The following is a 7,409-nucleotide window of genomic DNA, read 5'->3' as shown; positions in this document are numbered from 1 at the left end:
ATCCAGCCCTTGGCCTAACCTGAGTTGTTTTATGAGACTGAGATGGGGACACACACAGTCCCGCTGTCTAGATGAAACCCAGCCCTTAACCTAACCTGAGTTGTTTTTGTGAGACTGAGATGGGGACACACAGTCCCGCTGTCTAGATGAAATCCAGCCCTTGGCCTAACCTGAGTTGTTTTATGAGACTGAGATGGGGACACACACAGTCCCGCTGTCTAGATGAAACCCAGCCCTTAACCTAACCTGAGTTGTTTTATGAGACTGAGATGGGGACACACACAGTCCCGCTGTCTAGATGAAATCCAGCCCTTGGCCTAACCTGAGTTGTTTTATGAGACTGAGATGGGGACACACACAGTCCCGCTGTCTAGATGAAATCCAGCCCTTAGCCTAACCTGAGTTGTTTTATGAGACTGAGATGGGGACACACACAGTCCCGCTGTCTAGATGAAACCCAGCCCTTAACCTAACCTGAGTTGTTTTATGAGACTGAGATGGGGACACACACAGTCCCGCTGTCTAGATGAAATCCAGCCCTTGGCCTAACCTGAGTTGTTTAATGAGAGGGGACACACACAGGGGTGGGCGACTCCAGTCCTCAGGGGCCTGATTGGTGTCACAGTTTTGCCCCAGCTAACACACCTGACTCCAATAATCACCTAATCATGATGTTCAGTTTAGAATGCCATCTGATTAATCAGCTGTGTTTGGTAGGGATGTGGGGAAAGTGTGACGCCAATCAGAACCCAGAGGACTGGAGTGGCCCACCCTGTCTGGGGGAAAAACACTGACATTCACTTATATCAGAGGGAAACAGTGTGGGAAAGTGTTATGTGTGTGTGTGTGTGTGTGTGCGTGCGTGTGTGCGTGCGTGCGTGCGTGCGTGCGTGTGTGTGTGTGTAAGAGAGAGAGTGCGTCGCGTCAGGTTCAAGTACGGGTGACTGCATATATGTGTGTGTCTTTGAGCGTGTGTGAGTGTGAGAGAGAGAGAGAGAGTGCGTCTGAATGCCAAGCTCTGCAGTCAGTACACACACACTCCAGTGATGCGCAGGTTGACTCATAACCCTCAGTCAGTGTATAAAAGAGAAAACCATGAGTAAAAAACTGTGTTATCATTGTGCCGTTCATATCAGTAGACGACATGGAGGTTTTTAAATGTGTTATTTGTATCTGGCATTAGTGCAGAAGCTTTAGGGCCTAGCCGTATCCGCACCAAATACAAACACATTTTTATTTATTTTGAACATTTTTATTTAGTCTTTATTTAACTCGGCAAGTCAGTTTAGAACACATTCTTATTTACAATGACGGCCCACCTCCAAATGCTGTTGGGAACAATGACGGCCCACCTCCAAATGCTGTTGGGAACAATGACGGCCCGCCTCCAAATGCTGTTGGGAACAATGACGGCCCGCCTCCAAATGCTGTTGGGAACAATGACGGCCCGCCTCCAAATGCTGTTGGGAACAATGACGGCCCGCCTCCAAATGCTGTTGGGAACAATGACGTCCCGCCTCCAAATGCTGTTGGGAACAATGACGGCCCGCCTCCAAATGCTGTTGGGAACAATGACGGCCCGCCTCCAAATGCTGTTGGGAACAATGACGGCCCGCCTCCAAATGCTGTTGGGAACAATGACGGCCCGCCTCCAAATGCTGTTGGGAACTTGGGCATAAAAAGATAACAGGAACTGTACTGCGCATGTTCTATAGTCGCAGGTCAGGATTGGGTGGAGACCTCAGATGTTCACTTCCTCACATGTAGTCGGGCGGTTGTGGTGCGGGTGAACAAACAGCTGACACATGCATCACTAACACACACACACACACATACACGCACGCACACACACACACGCACGCACACACGCACACACACACACACAGAATCATACATTTTTACTGGAGTTTTACAGTAGACAGAGTTCCATTCCTTTTATCACAGAGACTCACACACCTCTTTTACTTTTCTGTCTCTTCTGATGCAGGTCTGAAGGTCTCCTCCCTCCCCTCCCTCCCCTCCCCTCCCCTACACACCCTACATCCACAATGGAGCCTCTGGACAGGACAGGCTGGACACTGCTCTCTGGTGACCCCAACACCTCCACTCCCAACCTGGGGTATCACTACTCCTACCCTGATTCTGGTCCTGCAACCCCGTCCTTCCCCTCCCCACCCTTGTTCCCCAGTTCCTCCTCCAACGTGTCCAGTCAGAGCGTCCCGTTCCAGGGCAGCAGTACCCTGATGACTGGGTCATCTCCTGAGTGTGTTCGTGGTCGGCCTGATCGGTAACACCCTGGCCATCTACGTGGTGCTACGCTACGCCAAGATGAAGACCGTCACCAACATCTATATTCTGAACCTGGCAGTCGCAGACGAACTCTACATCCTGGGACTTCCCTTCCTCACCACCCAGGTAGCCTAGAGGTCAGAGTTTAGAGATGAACTCTACATCCTGGGACTTCCGTTCCTCACCACCCAGGTAGCATAGAGGTCAGAGTTTAGAGGTCAGAGATGAACTGTACACCCTGGGACTCCCTTCCTCAGCACCCAGGTAGCCTAGAGGTCAGAGTTTAGAGATGAACTCTACATCCTGGGACTTCCCTTCCTCACCACCCAGGTAGCATAGAGGTCAGAGTTTAGAGGTCAGAGATGAACTGTACACCCTGGGACTCCCTTCCTCACCACCCAGGTAGCATAGAGGTCAGAGGTCAGAGGTCAGAGGTTAGAGACACACTGTACACCTTGGGATTTCCCTTCCTCACCACCCAGGTAGCATAGAGGTCAGAGGTCAGAGGTTAGAGACACACTGTACACCCTGGGATTTCCCTTCCTCACCACCCAGGCAGCCTAGAGGTTAGAGGAGTAGGCCAGCAACCAGAGGGTTTTCGGTTTGAATCCTAGCTCCGACAAGGCAACATCTGGTCTGGAGTAAGGGTAACTGAAAGGTATCTGGCATCAGTGTCCAAGATGCCATCTCATCTCTGGGTCCGTTGTGCCCTTCAGCAAGGCACTTAAGCTGTAAACGGCCCTCTGCGCCAACCTCTGTGTCAGATTGTCTTTCTGAGGGGTTTGAATAAAGCAGAAGACAACTTACAATGAAGTAATATATTTTTCTTCCTCCTCCTCCTCTTCCTCCTTCCAGAACGTTCTCTCCCTACTGGCCGTTCGGCTCCTTCCTGTGTCGCGTGCTGATGACCGCTGACTCCATGAGCCAGTTCACCTCCATCTTCTGCCTGACCGTGATGTCTATCGACCGCTACCTGGCCGTGGTCCACCCCATACGGTCTACAAATGGCGGAGACCGCGAGTGGCGAAGGTGGTGAGCGCCGCGTGTGGCGTTATCGTTGGTGGTCGTCCTGCCCGTGGTCGTGTTCTCCGGCGTTCAGGACACGTTCAACTCGTGTAACATTAGCTGGCCGGAGCCGCAGGATGTCTGGTCGACCGTGTTTATCCTGTACACGGCTACGCTGGGGTTCTTCGGACCACTCCTGGTCATCTGTCTCTGCTACCTGCTCATCGTGGTTAAGGTGGGGGGGGGGGGGGGGGTCATAGGTCAAAACCATTCTGGTTTTCTTCTGTGTTTCTGTGTTAGCTACAGTACCATTGTTTTGGTTGCTCGTTGTGGTCAAGACTGCATTATTAGACATGTTTGGTTCAGCTGTTTGAACTCTGACAGAGGATGTTTCTTTCATTCTTTAATTTGGTCATTAAATGCTTCTCTGTGTTGTTGTTTTGTGCAACAAACTCTCACAGTCTCACCTCAGAATTAGACGTTTATCCATGTTTCTCAAACGTCAAATTTTGAAGTGTTTAAGGTTACATTTAGGCATTAACTCTGAAATCTTAAGGTTAGATATTAACTCTGAATGGTTAAGGTTAGATATTAACTCTGAATGGTTAAGGTTAGATATTAACTCTGAATGGTTAAGGTTTGGGTATTAACTCTGAATGGTTAAGGTTAGGGTAATAACTCTGAATGGTTAAGGTTAATGTATTAACTCTGAATGGTTAAGATTTGGGTATTAACTCTGAATGGTTAAGGTTAGGGTATTAACTCTGAATGGTTAAGGTTAGGGTATTAACTCTGAATGGTTAAGGTTTGGGTATTAACTCTGAATGGTTAAGGTTTGGGTATTAACTCTGAATGGTTAAGGTTAGGGTATTAACTCTGAATGGTTAAGGTTTGGGTATTAACTCTGAATGGTTAAGGTTAGGGTATTAACTCTGAATGGTTAAGGTTAGGGTATTAACTCTGAATGGTTAAGGTTAGGGTAATAACTCTGAATAGTTAAGGTTTGGGTATTAACTCTGAATGGTTAAGGTTATGGTATTAACTCTGAATGGTTAAGGTTAGGGTATTAACTCTGAATGGTTAAGGTTATGGTATTAACTCTGAATGGTTAAGGTTAGGGTATTAACTCTGAATGGTTAAGGTTAGGGTAATAACTCTGAATGGTTAAGGTTAGGTATTAACTCTGAATGGTTAAGGTTAGGGTATTAACTCTGAATGGTTAAGGTTAGGTATTAACTCTGAATGGTTAAGGTTAGGGTATTAACTCTGAATGGTTAAGGTTAGGGTATTAACTCTGAATGGTTAAGGTTAGGGTAATAACTCTGAATGGTTAAGGTTAGGGTAATAACTCTGAATAGTTAAGGTTTGGGTATTAACTCTGAATGGTTAAGGTTATGGTATTAACTCTGAATGGTTAAGGTTAGGGTATTAACTCTGAATGGTTAAGGTTAGGGTAATAACTCTGAATGGTTAAGGTTAGGTATTAACTCTGAATGGTTAAGGTTTGGGTTGGGCTTGAAACAAAGATTTTAAAAAACAACCTTATATTGCTGGATTTGAACATACAACCTTTGCACCAGAGGCAGATGCTTTCTCCCATCTACAACACCCCATCAAAACCCCAACCTACTTGAATGCACTCACTGGTGCCCCTAGTGGTCTGTTTCCACACCACCTCCCCACCTCAGACCTGGATGGACTAATACTGACTTGTGTCCCGGGTGACCTGGCTGGTTTTCTGGTCATTATCTTCAAGGTGTGTGAGAAAGCATTCCGGAATATTATTTTGTTCTGTTTTGTCATTCCAACCATTCTTTTCTGTGTGTTTTATATATTGACCTATTTGTATGTAAGAGAGATTCTGCTGCAACGTTCCCTTCTCTAACCAACACCATTTTGTTCCCCCTCCAGGTGAAGTCTTCAGGTGTGCGGGCGGGCTTCACCAAGCGCCGGCGGTCAGAGCGCAAGGTGACCCGTATGGTGGTGATCATCGTGGTGGTCTTCGTCCTCTGCTGGCTCCCCTTCTTCATCATCAACATCATCAACCTCATCATCATCATCCCAGAGTCTTCCGTGACCGCCGGCGTCTACTTCTTCTCTGGTACCAGAAGAAACCTTTTAGGCTGCATCCCAAATAGCACCCTAATCCCTGTGTAGTGTACTACTGTTTACCAGAGCCCTATGGGGAATAAGCTACACTCACTCTTACCCTAAGGGGAGAGGGTTGGAGAGAGGGAAGAGGGGAGGAGATGGGAAAGAGGAGGAGATGGGAAAGAGGGGAGGAGATGGGGAGGAGAGGGGAAAGAAGGGGAGGGAATGGGGATGAGAGGGGGAAACAGAAGGGAAAGAGAGGGGAGGAGGAGGGGGAGAGGGGGAGGAGATGGGGAAAGAGGGGAGGAGAGTGAAAAGAAGGAGGAGAGGGGGAGGAAAGGGAAAGAGGGATGGGAGAGAGAGAAGAGAAACAGAAGAGAGAGAGAGTGGGAGAGAGAGAGAGAGAGAAGAGAGAGAGGAGAGGTGGGAGAGAGAGAAGGAGAGCGAGAGAAGAGGTGGGAGAGAGAGAGAGGGTGGAGAGAGAGATAGAGGTGGGAGAGAGAGAGAGAGAGGTGGGAGAGAGAGAGAGAGAGAGAGAGAAGGATAAAGTGTGAGACAGACATTGACCATTAGTTTTGTCTCTACTCCCCAGTCATCATGTCCTATGTTAACTCCTGTGCCAACCCTCTGCTCTATGGCTTCCTGTCAGACAACTTCAGACAGAGCTTCAGAAAGGTGATTAATATTTATTCAACCTTATTTTAACCTTTATACAAACAGGAAAAAGATATACTTGAGGCTTGAAAGCTCTTTTGCGAGGAAGACCTGGGGACCTGGAGGTGCTTCATGGCCAGCAGCACCATCCCCTTCACAGAACAATTTGTTATTTCATAGAATAGACATTTATGAGTACATGTTCTGTATTTATATAAAATACCAGTTTTCCTCAGTGCTCACCACAGTGCATCGTCTTCCCGGTCCCATGTGCTTGATTTCTTCCGGAAGGTTCTGTGCGTGCGAAAGGCCAACGGCGTGGAGGATGGTGACCCCAGCGCCCCGAGGATGGAGAAAACTAGAGAGACGACTAGAGACGACTCCTTCCTGTCGCCTAGGAACCACGATGGACACAACGGACACACACCACAGAATAGCCAGGTGAGGAGGGAGTGAGCCCTGTGTGTGTGTAAACCATATTACAGATGTAAAGGGTACACACCACCCAGAATAGCCAGGTGAGGAGGTAGGCCCTGTGTGTGTAAACCATATTACAGATGAAGGGACACACCACAGAATAGCCAGGTGAGGAGTGAGCCCTGTGTGTGTAAACCATATTACAGATGTAAGAGGACACACCACAGAATAGCCAGGTGAGGAGGGAGTGAGCCCTGTGTGTAAGCCATATTACAGATGTAAGAGGACACACCACAGAATAGCCAGGTGAGGAGGAGTGGAGCCCTGTGTGTGTAAACCATATTACAGATGTAAGGGACACAGCGAGTGGAGCCAGGGGACCAATCAGTGTAGTGGAGGGAGGGAGGAGGACCAATCAGTGTATAGTATAGGGAGGAGGAGGACCAATCAGTGTATAGTATAGGGAGGGACCAGAGGAGGACCAATCAGTGTATAGTATAGGGAGGAGGAGGACCAATCAGTGACCAGGGAAGGAGGACCAATCAGTGTATAGTATAGGGAGGGGGAGGAGGACCAATCAGTGTATAGTATGGGAAGGAGGACCAATCAGTGTATAGTATAGGGAGGGAGGAGGACCAATCAGTGTATAGTATAGGGAAGGAGGACCAATCAGTGTATAGTATAGGGAGGGAGGAGGACCAATCAGTGTATAGTATAGGGAAGGAGGACCAATCAGTGTATATAGTATAGTGGTATAGGGAGGAGGACCAATCAGTGTATAGTATAGGGAGGGAAGGAGGACCAATCAGTGTATAGTATAGGAGGGAGGACCAATCAGTGTATAGTATAGGGAGGGAGGAGGACCAATCAGTGTATAGTATAGGGAGGAGGACCAATCAGGTAGGAAGGAGGACCAATCAGTGTATAGTATAGGAGAGGAGGACCAATCAGTG

General features: G+C 48.0%; 1 pseudogene; it reads left to right on the top strand.

Annotated features, from left to right (window-relative positions):
• Positions 1 to 2,033: 2,033 nt before the first annotated feature.
• Positions 2,034 to 6,480, top strand: LOC135568567 (somatostatin receptor type 5-like; annotated as a pseudogene).
• Positions 6,481 to 7,409: the final 929 nt, after the last annotated feature.

This window comes from Oncorhynchus nerka, unplaced genomic scaffold, assembly GCF_034236695.1.
Source record: "Oncorhynchus nerka isolate Pitt River unplaced genomic scaffold, Oner_Uvic_2.0 unplaced_scaffold_1488, whole genome shotgun sequence".
Lineage (NCBI taxonomy): Eukaryota > Metazoa > Chordata > Actinopteri > Salmoniformes > Salmonidae > Oncorhynchus > Oncorhynchus nerka.
This window is presented reverse-complemented; position numbering and strand designations above follow the sequence as displayed.